At 29.4% G+C, this 11,145-nt stretch overlaps 1 protein-coding gene across 1 annotated transcript in view; it reads right to left on the bottom strand.

The window, feature by feature from the left end:
* The window catches only part of LOC123299888 (uncharacterized protein CG3556), a 33,174-nt gene extending 23,093 nt beyond the window's left edge, over window positions 1-10,081 (bottom strand). The window contains exon 1 of the mRNA XM_044882293.1: window positions 10,049-10,081. The gene's annotated coding sequence lies outside the window, so the exon portion shown is untranslated. The remainder of the gene's footprint in view (window positions 1-10,048) is intronic.
* Window positions 10,082-11,145: the final 1,064 nt, after the last annotated feature.

The following is an 11,145-nucleotide window of genomic DNA, read 5'->3' on the forward strand; positions in this document are numbered from 1 at the left end:
ACGTTTCTGTTGCTTGTGACTGTACTGTTGTCCTTTATAATTGGCAGACTGTAAAAAATTGATTATGTTTCTCTGTTAAGAGCTGACAGTCTAATATTAACGTATGCAAAATGTGCACAACGAGTGCGTAGGACCATTATTAACGTACGCATGTAAAATTTGCAAAACAAGAACGAAGCTCGAGGAAGATCGCAGTTGTACGTTAATAATGCGTTATCATACGTATATGCTACAAAACTTTATCTACTCCTCTAAATTGTGAAAATTAACGGTAATTATGATGGTATAATTTAAAACTTGTCGTGAGTTTATTCAGAAAAGAAGAACATTAAAAAAGTTACTACATAATAACTTGTTTAGATTTTGACAATAATTTGGCTAATTTGATTGCTTGAAAACGCTTGCGATAATAAACTATGTATCCCACGTTAAATGAGTGGGTTGAGTATTTATTGTATTACGGACGTAGATCAAATGTCCTTTGAAATATTTTATGATAAAAGTATTTTAAACTTATGTACAACAAAAATTTGCTGGGATTTCTTCAAGAAAACGCCGCACGTACAATCATTATCTTAGCTTAAATTATAAAGCTAACAATAATTAAGCCCCGCAAGAATTCCGAGAAGTGCATCAATAACAATATCTTTGATCACGGCTTTGTCGGACGCCAACCCAAATGTTGCGTTTGACAAATATTGCCATACTGCTTTGGCATTGGTTAAAACAGTTTTTAGAATTTAAATATCCCGAGAACCAATACTTAAATTGCCATTAAGTTTCAATAGCGCAGGGCTTGCTTTTTTACTTTTCGAAACATTAAACTGATTAAACTAGCTTTCAAATATAAAATGCTTCAAGAAAATCGGTGTCTTAGAAAGCTTACAGACGTGTTGTAAATGCTTCAAATTTATAACAAAAGAAATCATTTCTTTCATATTATATTTTGTACTTTTTTCTCTACATAGTAAGAAATCTAATTCGATAATATTTCCGGTTATATATAAATGTGCTATTTTCAAATTCCCTTATTCCTAATCACGTAGTCGCTCTTGTGAATTAGAAATATAACGTAGAAAGAACGATATTTTATATTTTATTTTTTCTACGTATCAATAGAATAAAATATTTATATACAGCTCGAATTTTTCTGTGTGTTTGCATGTTCAATAAATCCATGGATAGTGCAATAATACTTTGCCGGACTACTTCATTCAAGTTTTTTAATAAATTCGATAAAATTGCATTTGAAACAAATTTAGAAGCAAAAAAACAGTACAGCTATTAAATGCAAACGTCCAATTAAGCGGAACATCTAAAATTTCATTATATACATTTGTGGAAAACTTTCATTGATCAATAACATAACCAAGATAGCTGACCTACATGACTTGTGGTTTGAATTTTTTTGCTACTTTTATTCTGCTGTAAAAATAATAATATTAAGGTTATATTAATCCACAAGCTGGACAGAACTTGCAACATGAAGTTTGATCTTGTTTTGTACATGGGCATGGGCATTCTCAATCATGACTCTCCAGAAAATATCTGATTTTCGGAGCACTTATTGCTCAATTGGTCACTTTCACGCTTTCTGGTATTATAAGGGCTCTAGTAAATATATATCAGTGTCAGGAAAAGCAATCTTAGCCACAATATCCGTAAAAACCTCTTGCCACTCATGGTTTTTATTTCTAATGTCAGTAAAAAAATATTGATTTTTCTTAATATTAAGCATAATTTTTTAGCAGGTTCCATCATTTTAAAATTCCTTTATTGTGAATCCCCACCTTTATCCTCTCAAAGATGAGGGAGGTCATCCTTAAACTCTCGGCAAAAGCTAAATATCTATGAATCAATTGGACTAAAGGAAGAAATCATGTCTCATCTTTTCTGACCTATCTTTTACTATCTCTACTGAAGTTCGTTGACGTCAAAGCACTCCTGCTGTTTTTAAACAGCTCCAAATGGTTCATGGAGTAGTGGCTAGGGATGGTCCAATCCTTTCTAATAGTCATGGAAGAACGAAAAGAAGATTTTTCTATCTTTTGCTTTTGCCAAAGAAACGTATTTTTCTACGATAAAGAATTGTTATGAATTTTATCAACTACTGAAGTTTAATACTATTTCTTATCTGTCACTTTTTCCAATTTGCTTTTATATATTCCTAATATTTATATGTATAAGCTTCCATGTCATAAGAAACATACACGGTATTATATCTTGACACACATTTGAAGATTTATTTATGTTGAAACAGAGTTGGCATGGCGGTATATTCAGACCGCATTCTTTGGACTTGTGGTAGAAACTATTTGTACCTTTTCAACTTCGATGATGAATTTTGTCACAACTTAATGAATGTCGAAAAATTACACTAAAATTTTTTAATATCTGCCTTGGTTTTCGAAATATCGAAAGCTATATACTTAAACAAATTTAAATTTTCAATATTTTGAAAATTACTCTAGATATTGAAAAATTTTATTATTTTGCCAATTTATAACATAATTCACTATCAAAATTGAAAAAACATACTTTTTTGGATTTGAATCCTCACTACCGTGCTCATATATGCTTAATTAATCGGGCATATTGGTATTTTTTTTCAATAATTTATTAAGGTTTATCTTTAAATAGTTCCTTTTTAATATCCACCGACTAGTTTTGGAGAAATCTATGAAAACATATCATACTACTACCGTTTCCCCATAAGACCGATGTTAAATATGCCTACTTTTGAAGTCATTTATTTATTTAAATAATCGGACCCCTCCCCACAAATTTCCAGAACTGATTTAGACTTAATCGGACTTCATATAAAAAAAAAACCAAGCCTTTTATCCAACACTGCCCTGGTGCTCGTCCATCCTTAGAGAGAAAAAAATTTCGAAAAGACGTGTCTTATAATTTCATTTCGTTTTCCTGGTATATTTTCGAGAAAGCGACTAAGTTGATCGAATTATCGTAAATTTGATGTGATTTTCTCAATAAGGAATGGTTAGACTCACGACAAGGTCATGCCCTCAAAATGTAATAATAATAAAGCAGAAAGATATTCGGCTTTTTATTTTATTAAATTTATTTTCCCCATTTCAGAAAATATTTTCGCCAATATTCAGGCTAATATTTCGCCATAATTTTTCCACCAAGGCTTGCAACTTTTCCAAACATTTAATCATATAGGTAATAGCAATCTAGATATAAACATCAAACATCTGTGGTATATGTACAACTGCCAATTTAGCCAGCCATGTTGGCAGGTGTTTCCTTGTACATAAAATGGGTTTAAACTATTATATCTATCTATAAAGCTCTACCATTTATAGGGTTAACTACTATACTACTACAACACAAAGTTTTAAAAGCCTTTTGTAGCAAAGAACGCAGATGATGATGATAAAAAAATACACACAAACCACTTTGGGTTTGGATTTACAAAAAACTTTTTTAGTATGTTCCCAACAAAATACCCAAAGGGATTTCTATTTGAAATTTGTATTTTTAATGGGTTTAAAAAAGATAAATCTTATGTTATATTACAAGTTTATTACATTATGAAAATTGGTACTACTAAGGAAATTTGTTTAGTGGATTAAACCACAATGTATAATTGTCTTTAATATCCTGTGACCGGTATTCTCTTGTAATTCTAACATCTAGGAAATAAAAACTGTATTTGGGTGACGATTTTACTTCAAAATGATTTTTATTACTACAATAAGTATAAAAGTAAGAAAATTGATTTAAAAAAATTATATTTAAAAAAATGCTCCTAATAAAAGAAAAAAGAAAAAAAAAAATTTTGAAAATTTTCGAAATTGTATTGGTTTTTTAAACTTTTTTAACTTATTAAAATAATGCAAACACTGACTTTCCATACATTCTATACAGGGTATTTCTGTGCTGCTTCAACTAGTGGTCAACTAGGGCGAAAATTTAAAAAAATTTAATAAATAGAAGTCGGGCGGCTATCATAATTGTGTTTTTTAAACTCTTCTTATTTATATATAAAATAATAATAATACAAGGACTGACATTCAACACTTTTTATACAGGTATTTCAACAATTAAGTCAGTAAATTGTTGGTTTTCACTTGTTGTATCGAATATCAGTAATCCATTTAATGTGAAAAATGATATCAGCCAAATGACCGCCTCTGGACCTTCTGAAACAGTTATTCGGTTCGAGGTAATTTTCTACTAAGTTCCGGGGAGTCATTTAGGTTATAGCTAGGTTAACATTAGCTCTTAGGTGCTCCAACGTTGCCGGTCTTTTGATATAGACGCGAAATCCAATAGCCTATCTCCAATGCTTAACCTATCTCCAATGCTAACAATTTCCTCGAACTTTTCCATAATGATACGAATTGCTCGCTGATTAGGACGATTGGCTTATACTATTATCGTAAAAGTCTAAACACTGTTACAAAATTGTCGTTTCTGTAGAACAAGGGAACAATTTGAGCATTGTTGAGCATTTGTTAAGCAAATTTTGTCGTAAATGGAATGTTTCAAACTAAGTATTCACAGCGTTCTAAATTATAGAGTTGCAAACACAGGAAACTGAAATCGGGTGATCCTTTACTTGGCGGAATATCTGTGAATGAGAGTGTATTGTGAAAATTTCTTCTTTACATGTTGGTTTGTTGCGAGATGCCTCAAAATTTATCAGAATATTGAAAAAATATTGTTTTGAATCTTCTTGATTTGCCAAGATCGGCTCAAAGAGGACAATACAGAAAAATCGAAAGACAATATAAATATGTGCCATTTAAACAATAGTATTTTTTGAGTTGGAAAGGCACAAAATTTATCACAAATATAAGAACCATTTAAAATGTCTCCACACAAATACCAATTTGATTGTCCCGGTAATGTACTTTATTTCGTCGCTGTTAGATGTCAGGAAGAGTTGCATTTTTCTTATATTTTTGGCGTTTTCTAAAAAGAAAACGTAGCCAGATCGATTTTTCGCAACAACAAAATCCCTGCAATTCTAATAACGGATATACGAATTCTAATAACGGAGAAAGGTGAACTAGAGAATTTGAAAAATACTCTTGTAAAAATAATTAATTATGTATACTGAGCCTTTCCTAGAATAAGAAAATTTATACATGGGATTCTGGATGATGGAAAAAACGTTTTTTTTTTTAATTAATTTTCTTCTTCCAAGAACTAAACAGTATATAAACCTTCATTTTAAATATTCTAATAAAAAGAAAATTTTATATAGAATCACCTTTTCTTCGAAATTGTTGGAATATATAAGCGTAGGATAATGCATTGGATTTTATATATTTGCCAGAGTATTAAATATACTCAGATGCAACAAAAACGAGGGCTTTATTAATTTGACGTCTATATCTGTGTTTCTGAATGAGGCATCATAGCTCCTAAGCGAATGGAATGATTTTTTTGTTTGTTTGAAAGGTGACTTGATCGAAAGAGTTCCTAGCTATGTTTCAAAAAAATCTACTAAGTTTGGAGAAGTTTAAAAGAAAAAACCGAGTTTTACGACGTTTTAAGCACCTTGTTCATCTCTACAACCCCTCCAAATTGAGATAGAGTGTTAAAAATTTGTATGTATGTTCAGATAGCCCCAGCCTATCGGACCATTAATAGGTGCAATAACCCCGTACTTCGACCTTCTTTTTATCGAAACATAATTAAGGTAAATGTACATTATTATGGGGTAGTACGTTATTCCGGGAGTTTTTTATTTTGATCAAAAAATAAGAAACACTATATAAATATTTATTTTAAAAAAATAACAGAGCCTCTAGAACTAAAATATGAAGAAAAAAAATCGACTTTTGAGCAAACCTAATAATTAAATACTCATTCCGATCTCAAAGTTAACATCTACCTTTATTACAAATATGTTGTCTGATTACGTAAGTTGATCACTTATCTATGCAATTCCAGGAGTATCACATTGTAAAGGAGAAAATTGAAACTTGACTTATATTTAGTTATTTAAATTAGTTTTCCATGATTAGTTATGCTAGAAAAACTTTTTCTTATACTTAAAGAATCAGAAAATAAGAGTTTCTATTAACTTAATTAATTTAATAACGATAATATTTATAATACCAGTGATTTATTACCATTAGTATTCCGCAATATGTAATGATTTTTTTAAAAATTAATTAAAAATTTAAATTTTTGTTTTCCAATCAAATTTTATATAAAAATACCCAATAAATTTTATTACGTTAAACAAAACAATTATTTTTAATTTACCTATGTTAAGTGTACTTCCATTTACCTATGTTAAGTGTATCCCGGAATTGTGTATTTCCATTTCCGGAATCAAGTTCAAAGCCAAATTTTATCACGGAATTAAGGATCATGGACTTTCAATTTAAGACTTAAGCGTGAAAATGATCAAATCTAATTCTCACTAAATCATTTTGTACGACAAATCAATTTATTGCAAGAATCAGCATCAAAGTGCATTATGCCTAAACATCCCGTATTTTGAAATTTTAATTGAATTTGTACATGCTCAATGGCTTTATTAATTAAAATAAAAAATTATTATAATTATAGTTATAAGATAGTTACAAGGATTTAAATTTTACGTTGTGGGTTTATAAAATTTTACAAATTTGACTTGTTAAAATAAAAATTATATAAATTTGTTCGCAGAAATAATGTATTCTATTTGTATAAGAAAATATACACCATTAATTTTTCAATGGGTTTACCTTCGTCTTGTAATAAAACCAAATACAACAGCTAGCTTATAGAGACAAATGGGAAATCAAATTTTGATATTATTCATGTAAAAGGATGTGTAATGTATATTTCCTAGAGAGGTGTAAAAAATAGTATTTTTTATTATTTTGATGTGATGTTATTATCGATTGTAATTTATTTTATTTTATTTTGATCGAAATAAAATCAGAAACGGCTTTAGTATGAATTATTTCTTTGTGATTTGAACATGTTGTAATTTTTCTTATGGTAGCACATGTTTTAAAATTTGTAGAAAGCTGTCTAACTTATATTGATTTCAATGAAAATTCAATTTTAATACGTACAAGGACGTACTGAATAATGGTTTCGCTATCAATAGAATTACTATCAAAAGATTAAGGTAGATAAGTCCCGTATTTGGCCTATTATATAATCAATACATTCTTTCTTCTTAGTGAAAGTTAATGTGATTTAAGTTCACGATACAACAATTCATACTAATATCATTCATTACTTTGTGTTTTTATACATGTTCATAAAATGTGGGAAATATGAGATCCTGGAGAAAATCCATGCTTCAGTGATTAAAAATTTAAGTAAAAAAAGGTTTTAAAAGGCAAGCATTTATTTTATATAATAGGCAAGAAAGTAAGTTTAAATGAAAAAAAAGAAGTTTTAAGTGAAAATGTAGGTAGATATCATTTCCCAGCAAAACCTTGTTTTGAGTGCGAATAAAAATTTCAGGCATGCGACGTGCTTCAAACAGTAAATTTCCTGAATTTTTTAAATGTGCTGAGTTGTAGATACTCTTGAGTATCCATGGCTTTTATTTAAATCAAGTAGGGGAAAGAGCTATATAATGATCCATCAGGGTAAAATGATTCTTCTTTGCTTTAAGTGAACCGTTAAAGCCATCTAGTATATATTTATCGATAGATGGCTTCTACGTGATCAAATTAATCGTTCGACAAAGACTTATGGCGACGTATAAGCTCTTTGTGTTTTGTATTAAAAATATTAATTTTACTGTCTATGATAAGACAAATTTCAACGTAAAGTTTCTTTTTTTGAATTAGTTTCCGTCGGCTGTTTTTTTTTACTCTTGGCTTCTGTTGAATTTGAATAATATTTTAACTCATTTTATAGGCGTATAATAAATTTTAAGGTTTTCAACAGTGTTGATTAAGATGATTATACCAGTGATTTTGTTTTTCATACTAATCGTTGATGCCAATGTAAAAGAAATTGATGCCAATGTGAACGGTTTGGTAAAAAATGCAGCGGGATTATTTTACTCACCTATTCTTACAAGGTCACTTAAACGATCTCTTTTGAGAAATATTGAACAGTTCTAAAAATTTGAACAAATCAGAAGAAATTAGCATGCCAATATTGCAACACTTTAATAAAGAAACCAAAAATATTTCGACGTTATAGATATTTCGAATAGGTTAGCTATAAATTACATTACAGGGCTAATTATAGGACACATTCCTCTAACTTATTTTAAACGCTTCATTGTGCATTTTAACACTTAGATTTTTTAAGGGTAGCCTCGAAGATGCTTTCGCCGAGTATCTTGAACTTTTAAAGCGGAAAATAATACTAAAATTTTGTAATATTAAACAAACTAGAGCTGCTTGAAAAATTGCAAAGTTCTGGTCCAATTAAAATTAGCCAAACTTGGAGTTTCAAGAACTTCAACTTTACTATACTCTGTTTTTCTTTTTGGAAACTAAAGTTGATTTTTGACACTTTTAAGAAACAAGAAACATACTTGACAAACCAGATTTACCGCCTGAGATGGAATATCAATCTTTCTTTCAAGAATTTGGATCAATGCGTGTAATTTACGCTATTAAATAGTAGTTAACAAGGTTAGCTTTAGTAAGGCTTTTGAACATGCAACCATATTGTGAATAAATTCTTAAATATTGTCTGACATGCTTTATTTCACGGAGACGGTTTTATGATAAAATTTATTGAATCAAATTTATGCAATCGAGTAACTACAAATACATCAATATTTTTAACTCTTGCCCATAAATATTTAACATATAAATTGAGGTTACAATATTCTAGAATTTAACCTCGTACTAAAAATGTATCACTATTTAAAGATAAACAATATTTTTGTGGATTATGTTTCACGGTTTTTATTCTTAGAAGATAAAAACGAACTTAATCTCAATGTATAAACATTTATAAATATATATTTCACTAAAGATATATTTTTTACATTACATAAGTGTAATAAATGTTGCCTCTACTTTGCTCGTTTATGTAATATTATACATATTAAGTATGTATAATTTTCCAGCCTACTTCTCTGATTAATTTCCTCTACATCAAAGGAAAATGGGTAAAAAACATATATACGTGTATGTACGTTTATAAATGTGTCGTATTTCAAATCGGTACTATAAATATTACACTTCTGCAAAATATTTTTTCCTATTTGCGAAAAAAAAAATTGTTAATGCAATCACTATAAGGTTACAGGTATAGGTTGTTCGGAAATAAAATTATACGAAAATTGCCATGTGATAAAACTTACCACAATAAAATAAAAATAGTCACCGAAATATGTGTAAACGCCTATCTTATAGAGAATTTTAGAATTCTCTATAAGATAAGAAACTCTAACCTTGTAAGTCTAGCAATTACCAAATTCATTAAAATTTGTTCATAATTTATGTGACCTTACTGTTTTCCATGAAAATCTAAGTAATTATTTTATTTGAAACTTTAATATGGCCAGATCATAATATATTAAACATTTTTTCTTTTTCCTTAATTATCAAGGATATGTATCGAATTATTATATGTGTTGAATTACTTTTATTCCAAAAAAAAAAAAATGGATTTTTAAATCTCGATGGTAATTTTTTAGCTAAGATAATGAGTTTTTGTTTTATAAGTGTCCTGAATTAAATATTTTGAACTATTTTATCAAACCACCCTTTATTTATACAGAACACTATGTACAGTATAATACTGTGACCTCATTTTTCACATAAATTATTTAATTATGTTATTTTATGTATGTACACACATATAAAATTTGCCTCTAATTAAAAAACATGAAGATTTTTTAATAGTTTAATACATCTAAAGTTCATTACCTCATCGCAAAAACACATATTTGTTCTTTAAATATGTCAAAAATTTATACGTTTGTTTTTAATTATAGGCAACTTTATCGACATTATGTCATCATTTATTGCCTATATTTAGAAATAAATCAAATTCCCTTTATGCTTGAGCAGATTTACTTACATTAATGCTTTAACTATTGCCAATATTGAAGAGAAAAATAAAATTTTTTTGTAAAACTTACATGAAAATTTAACACATAATTAATTCCATTAAAATTTATTTACACGTTTTAAAAAAACAAATTTTTCTTTAGACACAACTGAATTTTTCTTGTGAAAATAAAAAAAAATATGCTATATATATATCGTACGTTCGTGAACCGTATGAAGTGAACGCAATGCAGACTTATTCACCACTAATATTTTCCTTCTAATGGTTCGACACGACGACTGTTGTATAGTTACGTCGTATATGGTATGTATTTTCCCAACGTTGTACGTAAAAGCTCCCGCCGGCCGCTTCGATATCGATTAACTTTAGTCCACACGTTTTAGTATATACGTCGACTATGTATATAGTCGTATAGAGTATGTAAACGACCAAAAATACAAATTTAAAGAAAAGGAAAAGTTCTCTTCTAAAATACTACGAATCTAGATTTTATCGTAGTTGGTGAAGTTGTTGTTGAACGAACTACTAAACAAAGGAAACTGATATTATTTCTTAAAGGTTTGACGAAAATTGAATAAATACAATTGCAAAAAATAATTTTATATTTTTACTTTACAAAATTATTATCATAAAACCATTTTTTTTTACATGAAACTGTTTTTTTGAATAATAGGGTATCCCAGGTTAGGTTAGAGTGGCTGTCATGAGGTGGGACACACTTAGATCATTGGGTCCGTTATGAAACATTTAGAGCTGTTTAAGAACAACAGGAGCTTTAACGTCAACGGGCACTAGGTCGGAGAGGTCGTAAAAGAAATGTTCAAGGCTCAAGTGAGTCCATCTTGTCATGGCAACATCTGGGCAGTGACAGAGAAGGCAAGACATCGATTCTTCTCCTCCTTACTGTGACAGCTCTTGCAATAGTCTTGATACCTTGCTAGGCCCAGACGTTCAGCGTACCTGCCGCCTTACCCATGGTGTGTAATAACTACAAAAATTTTGCTAATAGAGGCCCTTGCAAGCAATATAAGATCTTTGGAACCCCTACGATTGCACTCAGACCATATCTGTCTTCTACCACAAGCAAGATTACTTCACTCTACATAAGACTGGCGTTTTTTAAAATGTACTCTTTAAGGAGCATCTTGCAGTTCGTAACTGGAACTC

Source organism: Chrysoperla carnea, chromosome 5 (assembly GCF_905475395.1).
Source record: "Chrysoperla carnea chromosome 5, inChrCarn1.1, whole genome shotgun sequence".
NCBI classification, from domain to species: domain Eukaryota; kingdom Metazoa; phylum Arthropoda; class Insecta; order Neuroptera; family Chrysopidae; genus Chrysoperla; species Chrysoperla carnea.